This window comes from Scyliorhinus canicula, chromosome 3 (genome assembly GCF_902713615.1).
Source record: "Scyliorhinus canicula chromosome 3, sScyCan1.1, whole genome shotgun sequence".
Lineage (NCBI taxonomy): Eukaryota > Metazoa > Chordata > Chondrichthyes > Carcharhiniformes > Scyliorhinidae > Scyliorhinus > Scyliorhinus canicula.
The window spans coordinates 822,492-844,064 of NC_052148.1; the positions used below are offsets into that span (position 1 = coordinate 822,492).

The 21,573-nt window shown below is 51.5% G+C and overlaps 1 protein-coding gene across 1 annotated transcript in view; it reads left to right on the plus strand.

Moving 5' to 3' along the window:
* The first annotated feature begins 767 nt into the window (after positions 1-767).
* The window catches only part of fbxo41 (F-box protein 41), a 258,780-nt gene continuing 237,974 nt past the window's right edge, over positions 768-21,573 (plus strand). The window contains exon 1 of the mRNA XM_038792922.1: positions 768-817. The gene's annotated coding sequence lies outside the window, so the exon portion shown is untranslated. The remainder of the gene's footprint in view (positions 818-21,573) is intronic.

Here is a 21,573-nt window from a genome sequence, read left to right on the forward strand (position 1 = left end):
CTCCACCCCTCTCTCTCCCTCTCTTCTCTATTATTTCCATCCCTCCATCTCTCTCTATTATCCCCATCCCTCTCTTCTCTATTATCTCCATCCCTCTCTCTCCCTCTCTCTATTATCTCCATCCCTCTCTCTCCCTCTCTCTATTATCTCCATCCCTCTCTCTCCCTCTCTCTATTATCTCCATCCCTCTCTCTCCCTCTCTCTATTATCTCCAGCCCTCTCTCTTCTCTATTATCCCCATCCCTCCATCTCTCTCTATTATCCCCATCTCTCCATCTCTCTCTATTATCTCCAGCCCTCTCTCTTCTCTATTATCCCCATCCCTCCATCTCTCTCTATTATCCCCATCCCTCTCTCTTCTCTATTATCCCCATCCCTCCATCTCTCTCTATTATCCCCATCCCTCCATCTCTCTCTATTATCCCCATCCCTCCATCTCTCTCTATTATCCCCATCTCTCCCTCTCTCTATTATCCCCATCCCTCCATCTCTCTCTATTATCCCCATCTCTCCCTCTCTCTATTATCCCCATCCCTCCATCTCTCTCTATTATCCCCATCCCTCCATCTCTCTCTATTATCTCCATCCCTCCCTCTCTCTATTATCCCCATCCCTCCATCTCTCTCTATTATCCCCATCCCTCCATCTCTCTCTATTATCTCCCTCCCTCTCTCTATTATCCCCATTCCTCTCTCTCTGAAGCCCCTCCCCTTCTGAGCTCCTATTGGCTGCCCAGACTGCGCTCTGATTGGCTGGTGCCGGTTTCCGGCGGAAGGAGCGTTTTTCTCGGTGGCTGAAAATCGGGAACGACCCGAGGGTGAGTGAGAGCCCGGGACCGGGAATACCGGGAAGGGACCGGGAATAGCGGCAATACCGGGGAGAGACCGGGAACGTCTCCAATCCCGGGAACGTCCCCAATCCCGGGAACGTCTCCAATCCCGGGAACGTCCCCAATCCCGGGAACGTCCCCAATCCCGGGAACGTCCCCAATCCCGGGAACGTCTCCAATCCCGGGAACGTCCCCAATCCCGGGAACGTCTCCAATCCCAGAACGTCCCCAATCCGGGAATGTTCCCAATCCGGGAACGTCCCCAATCCCGGGAATGTCCCCAATCCCGGGAATGTCCCCAATCCCGGGAACGTCTCCAATCCCGGGAACGTCTCCAATCCCGGGAACGTCTCCAATCCCGGGAACGTGGCCCATCCCGGGAACGTCCCCAATCCCAGAACGTCCCCAATCCGGGAATGTTCCCAATCCGGGAACGTCCCCAATCCCGGGAACGTCCCCAATCCCAGAACGTCCCCAATCCGGGAATGTTCCCAATCCGGGAACGTCCCCAATCCCGGGAATGTCCCCAATCCCGGGAACGTCTCCAATCCCGGGAACGTCTCCAATCCCAGGATGTCCCCAATCCCGGGAACGTCTCCAATCCCAGGATGTCCCCAATCCCGGGAACGTCTCCAATCCCGGGAACGTCTCCAATCCCAGGATGTCCCCAATCCCGGGAACGTCTCCAATCCCGGGAACGTCCCAAATCCCGGGAACGTGGCCCATCCCAGAACGTCCCCAATCCGGGAATGTTCCCAATCCGGGAACGTCCCCAATCCCGGGAACGTCCCCAATCCCGGGAACGTCCCCAATCCCGGGAATGTCTCCAATCCTGGGAACGTGGCCCATCCCGGGAACGTCCCCAATCCGGGAACGTCTCCAATCCCGGGAACGTGGCCCATCCCGGGAACGTGCCCCATCCCAGAACGTCCCCAATCCGGGAATGTTGCCAATCCCAGGAATGTCCCCAATCCCGGGAATGTCTCCAATCCCGGAATGTCTCCAATCCCAGGATGTCCCCAATCCCGGGAATGTCTCCAATCCCGGAATGTCCCCAATCCCGGGAATGTCCCCAATCCCAGGATGTCCCCAATCCCGGGAATGTCTCCAATCCCGGAATGTCTCCAATCCCGGGAATGTCTCCAATCCGGAAATGTATCCAATCCGGAAATGTATCCAACACAGGAATGTCCCCAATCCGTGAATGTCTCCAAACCCAAGAATGTCCCCAATCCGGGTATGTCCCCAATCTTGGGAATGTCCTCAATCCCCCCACTGTACTTTCGTCCAAGCAGTATAATCCTAATCGAGTTACCGTTTCCTAATATGATGTATGGGAAAATTGATGGGATTGAAGGCAGAGAAATCCCCAGGGCCTGAGAATCTGCATCCCAGAGTGCTTAAGGAGGTGGCTCTGGAAATAGTGGATGCATTGGTGGTCATCTTCCGGGATTCTATAGACTCTGGAACTGTCCCTGCAGATTGGAGGGTAACTCGTGTCACTCCGATATTCAAAAAGGGAGGTAGAGAGAAAGCAGGGAATTATAGACCAGTCAGCCTAACATCGGTAGTGGGGAAAACGCTTGAATCCATTATCAAGGACTTTATAGCGGGACATTTAGAAAGCAGTGGCAGGATCAGTCAGAGTCAGCATGGATTTATGAAGGGAAAATCATATTTGACAAATCTGTTGGAATTCTTTGAAGAGGTAACCAGTACAGTCGCCAAGGGGGAGTCAGTCGATGTGGTATATTTTGACTTTCAGAAGGCGTTGGACAAAGTCCCGCATACGAGATTATTGTATTGAGGTGGATAGAAAACTGGTTGGCAGAGAGGAAACAAAGAGTAGGGATTAATGGGTCCTTTTCAAATTGACAGTCAGTAACTAGTGGGGTACGACAGGGATCAGTGCTGGGACCCCGGCTATTCACAATATATATTAATGATTTGGATGAGGGAACAAAGTGTAACATCTCAAAGTTTACAGATGATAACAAATTAGGTGGGAGGGTGAATCGTGACGAGGATTGGATTTGATTGGATTGGATTTGTTTATTGTCACATGTACCGAGGGACAGTGAAAAGTATTTTTCTGCGAGCAGCTCAACAGATCATTCAGTACATGGAATAAAAGGGAATTAAACAACATTCAAGAAAATACTAGAAAATACATGAGAATACGTAATAGGGCAACACAAGATATACAATGTAACTACATAAGCATTGGCATCGGATGAAGCAGACAGGGTGTAGTGTTAATGAGGTCAGTCAATAAAAGGGTCATTTAGGAGTCTGGTGACAGTGGGGAAGAAGCTGTTTTTGAGTCTGTTCGTGCGTGTTCTCAGACTTCTGTATCTTCTGCCTGATGGAAGAAGTTGGAAAAGTGAGTAAGCCGGGTGGGAGGGATTCCTGATTATGCTGCCCGCTTTCCCCCGGCAGCGGGAGGTGTAGATGGAGTCCATGGATGGGAGGCAGGTTCGTGTGATGGACTGGGCGGTATTCACGACTCTGAAGTTCCTTGCGGTCCTGGGCCGAGCAGTTTCCATACCAGGCTGTGATGCAGCCCGATAGGATGCTTTCTATAGTGCATCTGTAAAAGTTGGTAAGGGTTAATGTCGACATGCCAAATTTCCTTAGTTTCCTGAGGAAGTATAGACGCTGTTGTGCTTTCTTGGTGATAGCGTCGACGTGAGTGGACCAGGATAGATTTTTGGTGATGTGCACCCCTAGGAATTTGAAACTGCTAACCATCTCCACCTCGGCCCCGTTGATGCTGACAGGGGTGTGTACAGTACTATGCTTCCTGAAGTCGATGACCAACTCTTTAGTTTTGCTGGCATTGAGGGAGAGATTGTTGTCGTTACACCACTCCACTAGGTTCTCTATCTCCCTCCTGTATTCGGACTCGTCGTTATTCGAGATCCGGCCCACTATGGGCGTATCGTCAGCAAACTTGTAGATGGAGTTGGAACCAAGTTTTGCCACGCAGTCGTGTGTGTACAGGGAGTAGAGTAGGGGGATAAGTACGCAGCCTTGCAGGGCACCGGTATTGAGGACTATTGTGGAGGAGGTGTTGGTGTTCATTCTTACTGATTGTGGTCTGTTGGTCAGAAAGTCAAGGATCCAGTTTTTTTTTTAGAATTAGAATAGTACAGCACAGAACAGGCCCTTCGGCCCTCGATGTTGTGCCGAGCAATGATCACCCTACTCAAGCCCACGTATACCTATCCCAGTAACCCGACAACCCCCATTAACCTTATTTTTTTAGGACACTAAGGGCAATTTAGCCTGGCCAATCCACCTAACCCGCATATCTTTGGACTGTGGGAGGAAACCGGAGCACCCGGAGGAAACCCACGCACACACGGGGAGGATGTGCAGACTCCGCACAGACAGTGACCCAGCCGGGAATCGAACCTGGGACCCTGGAGCTGTGAAGCATTTATGCTAACCACCATGCTACCCTGCTGCCCCGTGTTGCAGAGTGGAGAGCCAAGTCCTAGGTTTTGGAGCTTTGATATGAGCTTGGCTGGGATTATGGTGTTGAAGGCGGAGCTGTTGTCAATAAATAGGAGTCTGATGTAGGAGTCCTTGTTTTCGAGATGCTCTAGGGATGAGTGTAGGGCCAGGGAAATGGCGTCTGATGTGGACCGGTTGTGACGGTATGCGAATTGAAGTGGGTCAAGGCGTTCCGGGAGTATTGAGGTGATGCGCTTCATGATCAGCCTCTCGAAGCACTTCATTACAACTGACGTCAGGGCCACCGGGTGGTAGTCATTGAGGCAGGTTGCCTGGTTCTTCTTTGGTATCGGTATGATGGTGGTCTTCTTGAAGCAGGTGGGGACCTCGGAGTAGAGTAGGGACAGGTTAAAGATGTCTGTGAATACCTCTGCCAGCTGGTATGCGCAGGCTCTGAGTGCACGATCAGGGATCCCGTCCGGGCCCATCGCCTTCCGTGGGTTCACTTTCAGGAAGGCCGATCTGACTTCGGAAACTGTGATGGTGGGTATGGGTGAATTATGGGCTGCTGGGGCACTCGACAGCGGATTGTTGGTTACCTGCTCAAACCGAGCATAGAATGCATTAAGTTCATCGGGGAGGGGTGCGCTGCTGCCAGAGATACTGCTCGGCTTCGCTTTGTAGCCCGTTATGTTGTTTAGTCCTTGCCACAACCACCGAGAGTCTGTCTGTGACTCTAGCTTAGTTTGATATTCTCTCTTGGCATCTCGGATGGCTTTGCGGAGGTCGTACCTGGATTTCTTGTAAAGGACAGGGTCGTCTGCCTTGAACGCCTCCGATCTGTCCTTTAGTAGGGAGTCAATGTCGCGGTTGAGCCATGGTTTCCGGTTGGGGAACGTACGTACTGCTTTCTTTGGCACGCAGTCGTCCACACATTTGCTGATGAAGTCTGTGATGGTGGTGGCATACTCATTTAAGTTAGTCGCTGAGTTCTTAAATATAGACCAATCCACTGTCTCTAAGCCAGGGGTGGGCAAACCTTTCCGTGCAAGGGCCACATTCAGAAAGTCACAATTTTAAAGGGCCGCATAGTATATTAATTAATAGTCCCGGTTGTAACCAATTAGCGTGCGGCATATACCTCAGCGTTTCCCCCGGCGGCATCCTGCCTTTAGCCCTTAGCCTTTAGTCAAAAATGGCGCTTCACCCGGTTATGATTCTGGGCGCCTCATATAGAACATAGAATATAGAACAGTACAGCACAGAACAGGCCCTTCGGCCCTCGATGTTGTGCCGAGCAATGATCACCCTACTCAAGTCAACGTATCCACCCTATACCAGTAACCCAACAGCCCCCTCCCCATTAACCTTATAAAAAAAATATTAAAAATTAATATTTGAGGCTGTTTTCGTTAGAGAGAAGAAGGTTAAGAGGTGACTTAATTGAGGCATACAAGATGATCAGAGGATTAGATAGGGTGGACATTGAGAGCCTTTTTCCTCGGATAGTGATGTCTAGCACGAGGGGCCATAGCTTTAAATTGAGAGGAGATAGATATAGGACAGATGTCAGAGGTAGGTTCTTTACTCAGAGAGTAGTAAGGGCGTGGAATGCCCTGCCTGCAACAGTCGTGGTCTCGCCAACACTAAGGGCATTCAAATGGTCATTGGATAGGCATATGGACGATAAGGGAATAGTGTAGATGGGCTTTAGAGGGAATTCACAGGTCGGCGCAACATCGAGGGCCGAAGGGCCTGTACTGCGCTGTAATGTATGTTCTATCTATGTTCTATGTTCCTCAGTGAATACCGATGCAAAGTAATCGTTAAGAATCTCACCCATTTTCTCTGACTCCACGCATAACTTTGTCCTTGAGTGGGCCAACCCTTTCTCTAGTTACCCTCTTGCTCCTTGTACATGAATAATAGGCTTTGGGATTTTCCTTAACCCTGTTTGCTCAAGATATTTCATGACCCCTTTTAGCCCTCTTGATTCCTTGTTTCAGATTGGTCCTACATTCCCGATATTCTTCCAAAGCTTCATCTGTCTTCAGTCGCGTAAACCTGATGTATGCTTCCTTTTTCCTCTTAGCTAGTCTCACAATTTCACCTGTCATCCATGGTTCCCTAATCTTCCCATTTCTATCCCTCATTTTCACAGGGACATGTCTGTCCTGCACTCTAATCAACCTTTCCTTAAAAGACTCCCACATTTCAAATGTGGATTTACCCTTAAACGGCTGCTCCCAATCCACATTCCCTAGCTCCTGCTGAATTTTGGTATAGTTGGCCTTTCCCCAATTTAGCACTCTTCCATTAGGACCACTCTCGTCTTTGTCCATGAGTATTCTAAAACTTACGGAATTATGATCACTTCCCAAAGTATGAAAATGAAAAATGAAAATCGCTTATTGTCACGAGTAGGCTTCAATGAAGTTACTGTGAAAAGCCCCTAGTCGCCACATTCCGGCGCCTGTCCGGGGAGGCTGGTACGGGAATCGAACCGTGCTGCTGGCCTGCTTGGTCTGCTTTAAAAGCCAGCGATTTAGCCTGGTGAGCTAAACCAGCCCCTAGACTGAAACTTCAACCACCTGGCTGGGATCATTCCCCAATACCAGGTCCAGTATGGCCCCTTCCCGTGTTGGACTATTTACATACTGATCTAAAAAACTCTCCTGGATGCTCCTTACAAATTCTGCTCCATCTAGACCTCTGACACTAAGTGTATTCCAGTCAATGTTGGGAAAACTAAAATCTCCTGTCACCACCACCCTGTTGCTGCTACATCTTTCCATAGTCTGTTTATATATTTGTACCTCTATCTCACGCTCGCTGTTGGGAGGTCTGTAGTACAGCCCCAACATTGTTACCGCACCCTTCCTATTTCTGAGCTCTGCCCATATCGCCTCACTGCTCGAGTCCTCCATAGTGCCCTCCTTCAGCACAGCTGTGATATCCTCTCTGACCAGTAATGCAACTCCTCCACCCCTTTTACCTCCCTCTCTATCCCACCTGAAGCATCGATAACCTGGGATATTTAGTTGCCAGTCTTGCCCTTCCCTCAACCAAGTCTCAGTAATACCAATATCATCATATTCCCAGGTACTGATCCAAGCCCTAAGTTCATCTGCCTTACCTGCTACACTTCTCGCATTAAAACAAATGCACCTCAGACCACCTGTCCCATTGCGTTCATCATCTCTTCCCTGTCTACTCTTCCCCTTAGTCACGCTGACTTCATGATCCAGTTCCTTACAGGCTTTAGTTATTACCTCCTTACTGTCCACTAACCTCCTAATCTGGTTCCCATCCCCCTGCCACATTAGTTTAAATCCTTGCCAACAGCGTTAGCAAAAGCACCCCCTCGGACATCGGTTCCAGTCCTGCCCAGGTGTCGACCGTCCAATTTGTAATGGTCCCACTGCCCCCAGAACCGGTCCCAATGTCCCAAAAATCTGAACCCCTCCCTCCTGCACCATCTCTCAAGCCACGCATTCATCCTGCCTATTCTTTCATTTCTACTCTGACTACCACGTGGCACTGGTAGCAATCCTGAGATTACTACCTCTGAGGTCCGACTTTATAACTTGGCTCCTAACTCCCCAAATTCTGCTTGTAGGACCTCATCCCGTTTTTAAAATCTATATCATTGGTGCCTATATGTACCACGACAACTGGCTGTTCACCCTCCCCCTTCAGAATGTTCTGCAGATCGGAGACATCCCTGACCCGTGCACCTGGGAGGCAACATACTATTTTGGAGTCTCGTTTTTGACCACAGAACCGCCTGTCTACTCCCCTTACAATTGAATCCCCTATGACTATAGCCCTGCCAGTCTTTTTCCCGCCTTTCTGTACAGCAGAGCCAGCCACGGTGCCATGAACCTGACTGCTGCTGCCTTCCCCTGATGAGTCATCTCCCCCAACAGTATCCAAAGCGGTATATCTGTTATAGAACATAGAACATATAACACTACAGCGCAGTACGGGCCCTTCGGCCCTCGATGTTGCGCCGACCTGTGAAGCCATCTCAAGCCTATCTGACCTACACTATTCCATTTTCATCCATATGTCTATCCAGAGACCACTTAAATGCCCTTAAAGTTGGCGAGTCTACTACTGTTGCAGGCAGGGCGTTCCATACCCCTACTACTCTCTGAGTAAAGAAACTGCCTCTGACATCTGTCCTATATCTCTCACCCCTCAATTTAAAGCTATGTCCCCTCGTGTTGGTCATCACCATCCGAGGAAAAAGACTCTCACTGTCCACCCTATCTAACCCTCTGACTATCTTATATGTCTCTATTAAGTCACCTCTCAGCCTTCTCCTCTCTAACGAAAACAACCTCAATTCCCTGAGCCTTTCCTCGTAAGACCTTCCCTCCATACCAGGCAACATCCTAGTAAATCTCCTCTGAACCCTTTCCAAAGCTTCCACATCCTTCCTATAATGTGGTGACCAGAACTGCATGCAGTACTCCAGGTGCGGCCGCACCAGAGTTATGTACAGCTGCAGCATGACCTTGTGGCTCCGAAACTCAATCCCCCTGCTTATAAAGGCTAGCACACCATATGCCTTCTTAACAGCCCTATTAAACTGGGTGGCAACTTTCAGGGATTTATGTACCTGGATGCCGAGATCTCTCTGTTCATCTACACTACCAAGAATCTTGCCATTAGCCCAGTACTCTGCATTCCTGTTACTCCTTCCAAAGTGAACCACCTCACACTTTTCCGCATTAAACTCCATCTGCCACCTCTCAGCCCAGCTCTGCAGCTTATCTATGTCCCTCTGTATCCTATAACATCCTTCAGCACTATCCACAACTGCAGATCGGAATGTTTTGGAGGGAGATGACCGCAGGGGACACCTGCACTGCCTTCCTGCTTTTTCTCTGCCTTTTGGTCACCCAATCCCTTTCTCCCTCAGCAATCCTAATCTGTGGTGTGACCAATTCGCTAAACGTGCTATCCACAACCTCCTCAGCATCGCGGGAGCTCCAAAGTGTCCATCCACAGCTCCAGAGCCATCATGTGGTCTAACAAGAGCTGCAGCTGGACACACTTCTTGCACATGAAGGAGCCAGGGACATCAGCCACGTCGCTGAGCTCCCACATTGAGCAAGAGGAGCATAACACGGGTCTGAGATCTCCTGCAATTTTAATCTTAACTTAGTCCAACTGTAATATCAAATAATAGATAAATGAAAAAGGAAACAAAAAAGAAAAATTGTGACCAATCACACAATAAAAACATATAGAAATAGAAAAACCTTACCGTATCAACACACCTCAGGGAAAAGTAAGAAGTCTTACAACACCAGGTTAAAGTCCAACAGGTTTGTTTCATAGAACATAGAACAGTACAGCACAGAACAGGCCCTTCGGCCCTCAATGTTGTGCCGAGCCATGATCACCCCACTTAAACCCACGTAACCCCGTAACCCAACAATCCCCCCATTAACCTTACACTACGGGCAATTTAGCATGGCCAATCCACCTAACCCGCACATCTTTGGACTGTGGGAGGAAACCGGAGCACCCGGAGGAAACCCATGCACACACGGGGAGGACGTGCAGACTCCACACAGACAGTGACCCAGCCGGGAATCGAACCTGGGACCCTGGAGCTGTGAAGCATTGATGCTAACCACCATGCTACCGTGAGGCCCTTCCTATAATGTGGTGACCAGAACTGCATGCAGTACTCCAGGTGCGGCCGCACCAGAGTTATGTACAGCTGCAGCATGACCTTGTGGCTCCGAAACTCAATCCCCCCTGCTTATAAAGGCTAGCACACCATATGCCTTCTTAACAGCCCTATTAAACTGGGTGGCAACTTTCAGGGATTTATGTACCTGGATGCCGAGATCTCTCTGTTCATCTACACTACCAAGAATCTTGCCATTAGCCCAGTACTCTGCATTCCTGTTACTCCTTCCAAAGTGAACCACCTCACACTTTTCCGCATTAAACTCCATCTGCCACCTCTCAGCCCAGCTCTGCAGCTTATCTATGTCCCTCTGTATCCTATAACATCCTTCAGCACTATCCACAACTGCAGATCGGAATGTTTTGGAGGGAGATGACCGCAGGGGACACCTTTCAAACACAAGCTTTTGGAGCACAGCTCCTTCCTCAGGTGAATCACCTGAGGAACTTCTTACTGTGCTCACCCCAGTCCAACGTCGGCATCTCCACCTCAGGGAAAAGAAAAACTACTTACCAGTCACCAGCCAATCACTTACCTGCAGGCTGTGACATCATGGTTCAACTTCTTTCTACTTCTACCTGCCCTCAAGTCTCCCTCTTGATCTTCACTCGGCTGGGAACCTCACAGTGATTGTTTTTTTTGGTTAGAGCAGGAGGTAGGGACGGAAACACTGAAGAAGTGTTTGGGGTTTAACTGTCACCTTGACAACAACTCCTCCACCTTCTGGATACGGTAACCGCAATGCACTGATGCAAATTTTCCCCGCAACAGCCAATCAGCGGCTCCGCTCTGCTGCCCTCTGCTGGATCGTTGGAGTTCAGAAGAATGAGGTGGGATCTCATCGAGATTTATAAAATTCTAACAGGACTAGACAGGGTAGATGCAGGGAAGATGTTACGAATGATGGGTGTGTCCAGAACCAGGAGTCACAGTCTGAGGATTCAGGATAAACTATTTCGGACAGAGATAAGGAGACATTTCTTCACACAAAGAGTTGGCGAGCCTGTGGGATTCATCACCACAGGAAGTAGTCGATGGTAAAACTTTGAACATATTCAAGAGGTTGCTGGATATAGCACTTGGGGAGAATGGGATCAAAGGCTATGGGGAGAAAGCAGGATTAGGCTATCGCGCTGTAATGTTCTATGTTCTATGAGTTGGATGATCAGCCATGATCGTGATGAATGGTGGAGCAGGCTCGAAGGGCCAAAAGGCCGCCTCCTGCTCTTATCTTCTATGTATCTATGTCCCGCCATCTCCGAAATCAGTCTGGTAAACCTTCGCTGCACTCCCACAAGAGCAAAAACATCCTTACTCAGATAAGGACACCATAACTGCACACAATACTCCAGGTGTGGCCTCACCAATGTCCTATACAATTGTACAGTAAGAAGTCTTACAACACCAGGTCCAGGTGGAGAACAGACATGTTATATCCTCTTCCACCTCTACCACCATACATCCGTATCCCTTTCTTCCGAAACAGTTCTCTATTGGGAGAGAAGTGGTTGGGTATGTATGCCTTCCACCTTTGGAGCTTGTGTTAGTGTGAATGGGAATTATCCCGGGAAAGGGGAAGGCAAATTGCCGGTGGGGTTGAATCAGTGTGGTAAGGGAGGGTAACCTGCTCCGGTGGCTGGGAACGCTGGCAGTGAACCACCGCTTGGGGAGTTCCCCAGAGTGGGAAAACTGAAAATAATCTGGCCACCGAGGCGGGTCCGGGTAACAGACAACCCGTCCTTGGCCATACATGGGTGAAAATGAAATGAAAATTGCTTATTGTCACGAGTAGGCTTCAATGAAGTTACTGTGAAAAGCCCCTAGTCGCCACATTCCGGCGCCTGTCCGGGGAGGCTGGAACAGGAATTGAACCGTGCTGCTGGCCTGCTTGGTCTGCTTTAAAAGCCAGCGATTTAGCTCAGTGAGCTAAACCAGCCCCCTGATAGATCTGGAGGAAGAGATTCATGGTCCCCTTCCTTTTGGGTCCCAAGTGAAGTGAGTCGGCTTTCCGATACCCCGCATTCCCGTCATGCCTCCCGTTTTACCCTTTTCGTCTTTTCACGATTTTCCCTTCCGCCGTGCAATCTCCACCTATCCCCTCCTCTCGGCATGATTTTACCTTTATGGCACCAGTCACGTTACATCCAAAATCAAATTTACATTTAGTCCAAAAACAGGGCAATGTCCATGCAGCTTTTCCTTCCAATCGTCTGGACCAATGGAGTTGTTTCATTAGCCCCTCATAGTTTGTTAACCTGGTGACCTTCCATGAGCCGGTATCATGCCTCTGTGCATGAGGGCAGTGGAGAACGTCACCTCTGCATAGGTGAAATGTCCTTGAAGATTGCTCCCAACGACAGGATGAAATAATGTTGTCCCTCCCCATTCCTTCCTGTGGGAGTACGACGATCGGGACGAGGTAGAAGACGGCCCAGGCGACCCGCATCCAAACTGACATGCTCCAAACCTGTAAGACAGTGCTGGGGAAAGGGGGCAGGTTAGTGACCGACCGACCTTGCAGTGGTGGAGGTGGACCCAAGCACTCCCACCTTCTACTTTAGCTGCAGTGGGGGTAGTAAGGAGAATTTGGAAGGGCCCCTCCCACCGAGGTTCCAACCCTTTCCAAACCCAATTTTTTACCATGGCAACTTCCAGTCGGCACTGGAAGCGAGCTAGACAATAGGCTTGGTGTCAAGTGAGCCGCTTTAACCTGACCATGGAGTTCCTCGAGAGCTTTGGTGAGGGATAAGATATAAATTGTAATTTCTTCAGTCATGTGGTGAAACTGGACCAGTTTGGGAACCTTTTGGTTCCAGGGGTTCTGAGGGACCTGCCATAAAGGATCTCTGCAGGAGAGAGTCAGGCTGATCCTGCGGGTGTAACCCACAGCTGGAAAAGGGCGACAGGGAGCAACTTAAGCCTTGTTAACCCCGTTTCCGCTCTCAGTTTAGCTAACTTGGTTTAGAGAGTCTGATTGTGTCTTTCAACGAGCCCAGCGGCCTGTAGCCGAGATGCACAGTGTAACTGTTGGCGTATGCCCAGTTGGGAGCTGAACTCCTTGTTAATCTGACTGATAAAGTCTGGCTCGTTGTCGGAACTTAACTGAGCGGGTATTCCGTACCGGGAAATGATTTCTCTCATTAGAACCTTAACCACAGTCGCAGCTTTGTTATCAGTGGTCGGATATGCCTCAATCCATTTGCTAAACAAGTCCACGATAACCAAAACATATTTATAACATTGACATCTTTCCAACTCAATGTAATCCATCTGGAGCGTTTCAAAGGGACCTGTATTTTGGGATGCCACAAGTGTCCAGTAGCAGGTTGCTAGTCCCCTGAGCCCCACAGTGAGTTGCAAAGTGTACACATTCGATGACCCACAACACTAGCGTATTGGACATGCAAGTCTGATGTGCTGGAGTGGTCCCTAAACAAGATACCGGATCATATGTACAACCTAACTGTTTCCACATTTGTTTATCACTCTCAGGAGCATCCTCCTGTAACCTGATGACGTCTTGGATGGTTGGCATTGGCTTGTCAGAGGCAGACTTGTGTCTTTCAAAGCTGTTGGTCTGACTCATCATCTTGGGCACCACTACCGGCTGAGTCTGCGTGGCTGTCTGTGCCTCGTGGTCTGCGCGTCCGTTACCAACATCAACGTGGGTCTTACCATTCGTGTGGGCAACGCATTTGATAACAGAAATCTGCGCGGGCAAGAGGAGGGCCTGCAGTCGGTCATTAACTAACCTTCAGTGGAATATCACAGTCCCCACCAAAGTGAGGAATCCCCTCTTTTTCCAGAGTTGTCCGGTCATGGACTACCCCGATGGCATACCTCGAGTCGGTATAAATATTCACTCGGCGGTCTGTCCCCAGATCGTGAGGGCGAGGGCGAGGTGTTCAGCTTGCTGGGCTGAGTAGGGGGTTTGGAAAGCTGCCGATTCCATGATCAGGCCATCCTGATCCACTATGGCATACCCTGACAGTTTTTGGCCGGTCGGGCTGACCAACGTGCTGCCATCGACATACATGGTCATGTCAGGTTGATCTAACGAGGTATCGGTCAAATCATCCCGTATTGTAGTATCTTCCTGAATCAGGGTCAGACAGTCATGACCAGGCGCCTCTTCATAGTTTCATAGAATTTACAGTGCAGAAGGAGGCCATTCGGCCCATCGAGTCTGCACCGGCTCATGGAAAAAGCACCCTCCCCAAGCCCACACCCCCACCCTATCCCCAAACCCTATCCCCACAACCCAGTAACCCCACCCAACACTAAGGGCAATTTTTGGACACTAAGGGCAATTTAGCATGGTGTGGTGAATATAACATGGTAAATTCACACTCCATATTGTAAGCGCAGTAGCGTTACCCGACCACTAGGGGGAGTAGCTCTGGGAATGCTCAGGAGCTTGTACAGGGCTCCACCCTTGACTCTGCCCACGACTCCTCTCCCTAGTGCTGCTGTATAAATACCCTTGTCCAGAGCCAGCCTGCAGTTCACTGAGAGTTCATCAACGGGTAACAGGCTGGCTCTGAAGTAAGTTGATTAAAGCCTAGATTCATATCAGAAACACGTGTCTGGTGAATTGATGGTTCCATCAATTTAATCAACTTAAGAACAGTAAAGATTGATCATGGAATCGGCCCTCAAGCCTGGACGCCTGGAACTCGACCCGCAGGATGCGGAGGCTAAAGAAATCTTCTCCCACTGGCTACGGTGCTTTAAGGCCTACCTGGCAGAAGCGAGCACAGCCGAAACGACAGGGGAACAGAAGCTAAGCCTACTGCACGCGAGGGTGAGCCATAGAATCTCTACACAACTAAACTCGGCCGGTTCATATACTGCGGCGCTAGCAGTTCTCGATAAAATTTATGTAAGGCCTATTAACGAAGTTTACGCTCGCCATGTGTTCACGACTCGCCGCCAGCGGCCTACAGAATCACTCGCCGAATTTTTAAGGGAACTCAATAACTTGTCAAATGACTGTAATTATCAAGCGGTTACCGCGGCTGATCACAGAGAACTTGCTGTACGCGATGTTTTTGTAACGGGCCTCAGGTCTAACTATGTGCGCCAACGGCTGCTGGAAAAGGGGGCCCAAGACTTAGAAGCGACTGTGGAAGTTGCGACCACGATGGAGGTCTCCTTCCGCAGCCTTAAATCATTCCCCACGGACCCCGCGACTCAATCATGGGCCCCCGACCAGCGACTCCCCCAGGCCTGTGCTACGCAGCCGCCCAGCCACCATGCAGCCCCAGCCAGCCACTATGCTGCTCCAGCCAGCCACTATGCTGCCCCAGCCACTATGCTGCCCCAGCCACTATGCTGCTCCAGCCAGCCACTATGCTGCCCCAGCCACTATGCTGCTCCAGCCAGCCACTATGCTGCCCCAGCCACTATGCTGCTCCAGCCAGCCACTATGCTGCCCCAGCCACTATGCTGCTCCAGCCAGCCACTATGCTGCTCCAGCCAGCCACCATGCTGCCCCAGCCAGCCACCATGCTGCCCCAGCCAGCCACCATGCTGCCCCAGCCAGCCACCATGCTGCCCCAGCCAGCCACCATGCTGCCCCAGCCAGCCACCATGCTGCCCCAGCCACTATGCTGCCCCAGCCAGCCACTATGCTGCCCCAGCCAGCCACTATGCTGCCCCAGCCACTATGCTGCTCCAGCCTGCCACTTCTGCGGCCAGAACCAGCACCCGCGGCAGCACTGCCCAGCCTGCAACGCGACCTTCAGCAGCTGCGGGCAGAAAGGCCACTACGCAAGAGTGTGCCTCGCTAAAAGGGCCCCAGCTTCCAACTCACCAGCAACACGAAGTAATCGCTCCCCTCACCCGCAGGCCCGCGGGGCCCGAAACGCTGCAGCCTATGTCCCAACTCCGCCCCCTCCAGCCACGTGCGATCCATGGGGGCCGCCATCTTGGACGCCATCTTCCTCGCCGCCCGCCACGTGCGATCCACGGGCCCGACCGGCATCTCCACGCTCAGACACCTCTGCGGAAGAATTCGAATTCGACTATGAACTCAGAGGGCAGTCATCACGGGGCCACTCCAGCACAGCTGATCGAGCCGCCGACTACCCACAACTCAGCGCAGTCACCCTGGACCAATCAGGCCCGAAGCATCTGCGAAATTCGATGGCAGAGGTCCATATCAACGTGTACAGCACGCCATGCCTCTTCGACTCCGGGAGCACTGAGAGCTTCATACACCCAGACCTGGTAAGACACTGTTCGCTCCCCGTTTTCCCCGTGCAGCAAACTATCTCGCTCACTTCAGGCTCCCATTCGGTCCAGATCCAGGGACGCACCGCCGCGACACTCACAATCCGAGGCACTAGCTACTCAAAATTCAAACTCTACGTTTTGCCCGAACTCTGCGCGCCACTCTTATTAGGCCTAGACTTCCAATGTAACCTCAAGCGTCTCACCCTCGGCTTCGGCGGGCCCCTACCCCCACTCACTATCTGCAGCCTCGCTACGCTGTGAATCCCCCCCCCTCCTCTCTTCGCCATTCTCACAAAGGACTGTAAACCCGTAGCCACTCGTAGCAGGCAGTACAGCCTGCAGGATAGGGTATTTGTCAGAGCAGAGGTCCGAAGGCTACTCAGCGAGGGGGTTATAGAGGCCAGCAATAGTCCCTGGAGAGCTCAGGTGGTGGTCATTAAGACCGGGGAAAAATTCCGCATGGTTGTTGACTATAGTCAGACTATAAATAGATTTATGCTCCTCGACGTGTATCCCCTCCCCAGGATTGCAGACATGGTAAACCAGATCGCCCAGTACCGGCTCTTTTCCACGGTGGATCTGAAGTCTGCATACCACCAGCTCCCAATCCGCCCGGAGGACCGCCACTACACGGCATTCGAGGCCGATGGCCGCCTCTTCCATTTCCTCCGGGTTCCCTTCGGCGTCACTAATGGGGTCTCGGTGTTCCAACGAGCAATGGACCGAATGGTGGACCAGTACGGGCTGCGGGCCACGTTCCCGTACTTGGACAATGTTACCATCTGCTGCTATGACCAGCAGGACCACGACGCCAACCTCCACCGTTTTCTCCAGACGGCACAGAAACTGAATCTCACTTATAACAAGGAGAAATGCGTTTTCCGCACAAACAGACTGACCATCCTCGGCTATGTCATGGAAAACTGAGTCCTGGGCCCCGACCCGGACCGTATGGGCCCTCTTTTAGAACTCCCCCTCCCCCATTGCCCCAAGGCCCTCAAACGGTGCTTGGGCTTCTTCTCCTACTTCGCCCAGTGGGTCCCTCAATATGCGGACAAAGCCCGCCCACTCTTTAGGGCCACACGATTTCCCCTGTCAGCTGAGGCACGCCAGGCCTTCGACGGCATCAAGGAGGACATCACCAAAGCGGTCATGCGGGCGGTGGATGAATCCACTCCATTTCAGGTTGAGAGCGACGCCTCAGAGGTAGCTCTAGCAGTCACACTAAATCAGGCAGGGAGACCAGTCGCATTTTCCTCCCGTACCCTCTCCACTTCAGAACTCCGACACTCCTCAGTCGAGAAAGAAGCACAAGCCATCGTGGAGGCTGTTCGTCACTGGAGGCACTACCTCGCAGGTAGGAGGTTCACCCTTATCACCGACCAAAGATCGGTTGCCTTCATGTTTGACAACTCTCAAAGGGGCAAAATTAAAAACGACAAAATTCTGAGGTGGAGGATTGAACTCTCCACCTACAATTACGATATCGAATATCGACCCGGGGAAGCTCAACGAGCCTCCGGATGCCCTATCCCGCGGGACATGCGCCAGCGCGCAGATTGACCGATTGAAAGTCATCCACAATGACCTCTGCCACCCGGTGGTCACCCGGCTCGCCCACTGCATCAGAGCCCGAAACCTGCCTTTCTCCAACGAGGAGGTAAAAGCGGTCACCAGGGACTGCCCGATCTGCGCGGAGTGCAAACCGCACTTCTGTAGACCAGACAGGGCCCACCTGGTCAAGGCTTCTAGGCCCTTTGAACGCCTCGCGATTGATTTCAAAGGGCCACTCCCCTCAACTAACAAGAACGTTTACTTTCCAAACGTCATCGATGAGTTCTCCCGTTTCCCATTCGCTATCCCGTGCCCCGACATCACCTCCCACACAGTCATTAGGGCCCTGCATAGCATCTTCACCCTGTTTGGTTTCCCCAGATACGTACACAGCAACCGGGGTTCGTCCTTCATGAGCGACGAGCTGCGTCAGTACCTGCTCGACAAGGGCATCGCCTCGAGCAGGACTACCAGCTACAACCCCAGGGAGAACGGGCACGTGGAGAGGGAGAACGCAACGGTCTGGAAGACCGTCCTACTGACCCTCCGGTCTAGAAAGCTCCAAGTCTCCCAGTGGCAGGAAGTCCTCCCAGACACGTTCTACGCTATTAGGTCCCTTTTGTGCACAGCGACCAATCAGACCCCTCACGAGAGGCTCTTCATTTTTTCCAGGGGCATTACCACGGGGGTATCACTTCCGGCATGGCTGAGGACATCGGGCCCTGTACTTCTTAGGAAACACGTCAGGGCGCACAAAACCAACCCCCTTGTTGAGAAGGTGCGCCTGCTCCACTCCAACCCCCAGTACACATTCGTCGAGTTCCCTGACGGCCGTCGGGACACTGTATCCCTTCGGGATCTGGCACCCGCCGGATCCAGCGCCCTCTCTACCCCCACAGAAGGACCCCTCACCCTACACCCCATGCTGCCGCCCCCTCGCGCTCCCGAGCCCACGAGCTCGCTCCACCAGTTCCGCGCCCCCGCGCCGGCCAGCCCCCAGCGCCCCCAGTCCCTGCTCAAACCAGGAGAGTATGAAGCTCGGATAAAACCCTCCCTGGAGTCCGCCATCGTACCCCAGCACACAACACCCATCCAGCCACCGCAAGAGGTTGTAACCCCGGTGCTCCGCAGATCACAGCGGACAGTTCGACCACCAGACAGACTGACTTTGTAGACCACCACCCCCGCCGGACTTGATTTTTTGCAGGGGGTGAATGTGGTGAATATAACATGGTAAATTCACACTGTATATTGTAAGCGCAGTAGCGTTACCCGACCCCTAGGGGGAGTAGCTCTGGGAATGCTCAGGAGCTTGTACAGGGCTCCACCCTTGGCTCCGCCCACGACTCCTCCCCCTAGTGCTGCTGCATAAATACCCTTGTCCAGAGTCAGCCTGCAGTTCACAGAGTTCATCAACAGGTAACAGGCTGGCTCTAAAGTAAGTTGATTAAAGCCTAGATTCATATCGGAAACACGTGTCTGGTGAATTGATGGTTCCATCACATGGCCAATCCACCTAACCTGCACATCTTTGGACTGTGGGAGAAAACCGGACTCGCGCACACACGGGGAGAACGTGCAGACTCCGCACAGACAGCGACCCAGCGGGGAATCGAACCTGGGATCCTGGAGCTGTGAAGAAATTGCTAACCACTGTGCTACCGTGCTGCCCTACATGCCCTTCATGATCAGGGGGGCTGCTAAGAAAGCAAGCTGGGTTGATAGTGGTACAATATTTAAATCTCAGCCGAGGATTATTTAAGAGATATATTTTGTACCTATTCTGACGAGCCATAATGAGATGCTGAGTCTGCAGCTGCCCCAACAGTGCAGTGACTGAGTGGGAGCTGTACACAGTAATGTCTTGTTGGGTGTGTTATATTGGCGGTGGCCTGTAAACTGTTGTATATGGCTGTCAGAATCTGGGTGCAAATAGGGTGACCCAGCGCCGCCGGATCAAGTTTGGAAGAGTAGTCTGCCACCGGTCGGTGCTTATCCCCATGTTGCTGGGTTAGTATCGCCGTTGAGCACCCCTCGAAAATAGTACAGTAGACCTGGAACCGTCGGTCATATACGGGCCTGCCCAGGCCTGGGGCTTGTAATAAGGCCTGCTTTAAGAGACGGAAGGCTCAGAGGGCCTCGGTGGTGAGAGTGAAAGTCCCTTCCTTGCTGGTGTGAGGCGTCAGCAGCTTAGTACAGACAGCGATATTTGGTATCCACTGCCTACAATAATTTACCAAGCCCAGCCAGTGACGGGCCTCCTTGGCTGTGGTAGGAGCGGGGAATTGGCATATAGGTTCAATTCGACTGGTTTCAAGACTTTTTTCTGTGGCTGTGAGTAGGACCCCCAGTATACACTTGACCTTCGTCTAGGCCACCAGTACCTTGGATTGCGAAACAACATAGCCCAGTGAGGACAGGTGGTTTAATAATTGTATCACATCTTCCCTGTTACTGGGCTCATCGGGGCTGGCTATCAATAGGTCATCTACGTACTGTACGAGAGTAGAACCATGTTTCAAATTCAGAGTCTGGAGTTGAGTCTGCAGACATCTGGAGAAGAGTGTGGGCGAGTTAACAAATCCCTGCGGAAGTCGGATCCAGGTATACTGCTGGCCATTGTAGGTGAAGGCAAACAAATACTGGCTTTCAGGCGCGAGTGGGAGAGCAAAGAAAGTGTGTTGGAGGTCGACTATGGTGAAGACCCGGGCCCGGGCTGGGATTTGAGCCAGTATGTGGGCGGGATTCGGGACGAGGGCATGTAGTGGCTGCACAATGGAATTAATTGAACGTAAATCCTGTACTAGCCGGTACTGGTCTGATTTGCCTGGTTTGGGAACCGCAAGTATGGGTGTATTACATTCTGATTGGCACAGGACCAGGATCCCCTGTTGCAACAGCTCTTGGATTAATTTGGCTATAGACGTGATGGCTTGGGGTTTCAGGGGGTATTGCCGAATAGAGGGCAGCGTCACATGGTCCCTAATCCCTACCTTAATGGGTGTAACCTTCGCTTGTCCCACCTTTGACAGGTGATCTGCCCAAACCTGTGGGTTGACATATTCCAAAACGTCGCGCCCCAGATGATGCTGGAATTGGGTATTAACAGTCGCAGGGGCCTCGGAGTATTGTATGGAAGTGCCGTCTGGCAGTACTTGGAGTGCGTAGTGTGTCGGATCCAATTGGTCAACTGCCCTCCTTACCATAGGCCCCAGATCCTTGGCATGACATTGGTTGTGGACTTGGCGTGTAATATAGGGGGGGGCCACGGAGGCTGATTGTCGCCATAAATGTGGTGGTGTTGTAACAAAGTCGGCTGTACCTTCTTGCCCTGTGACTGTGGCTGTAATTGTGATTGGCCATTCGGTCCCAATTAACGACCGATATTTGTCCTCTAACTCCCGGCTCTGTCCGGTTCTATCATAGGCCAGGGTAACGTGGTGCAGCGAATGTTCAATGTCCAACGTCCACCACTGGGGTGTAGTAGAGACATAACCCTGTTGTCTCAGCCTCCATGATTGAACCGTTACCCCCTCGTCCCCGCATTCTAGCCATAGCTGGAAGATACACAGTAGATCTCGGGCCAGAAAATTGCAGTCCAATCCGGTGGTGACCACAAATTGATGATCTGTCGACTCATTCTCATTAGTTACCTTCACCGGTTCAGAAATGGGATACTGACACACCTGGCCTTGGAATCCCGACAAATGCTGGGTGTGGTCGGATAGTGGTACTGTAGTTGGAATTCCGATTGCACCGAAGACGTGGCTCTCCAGTGTCG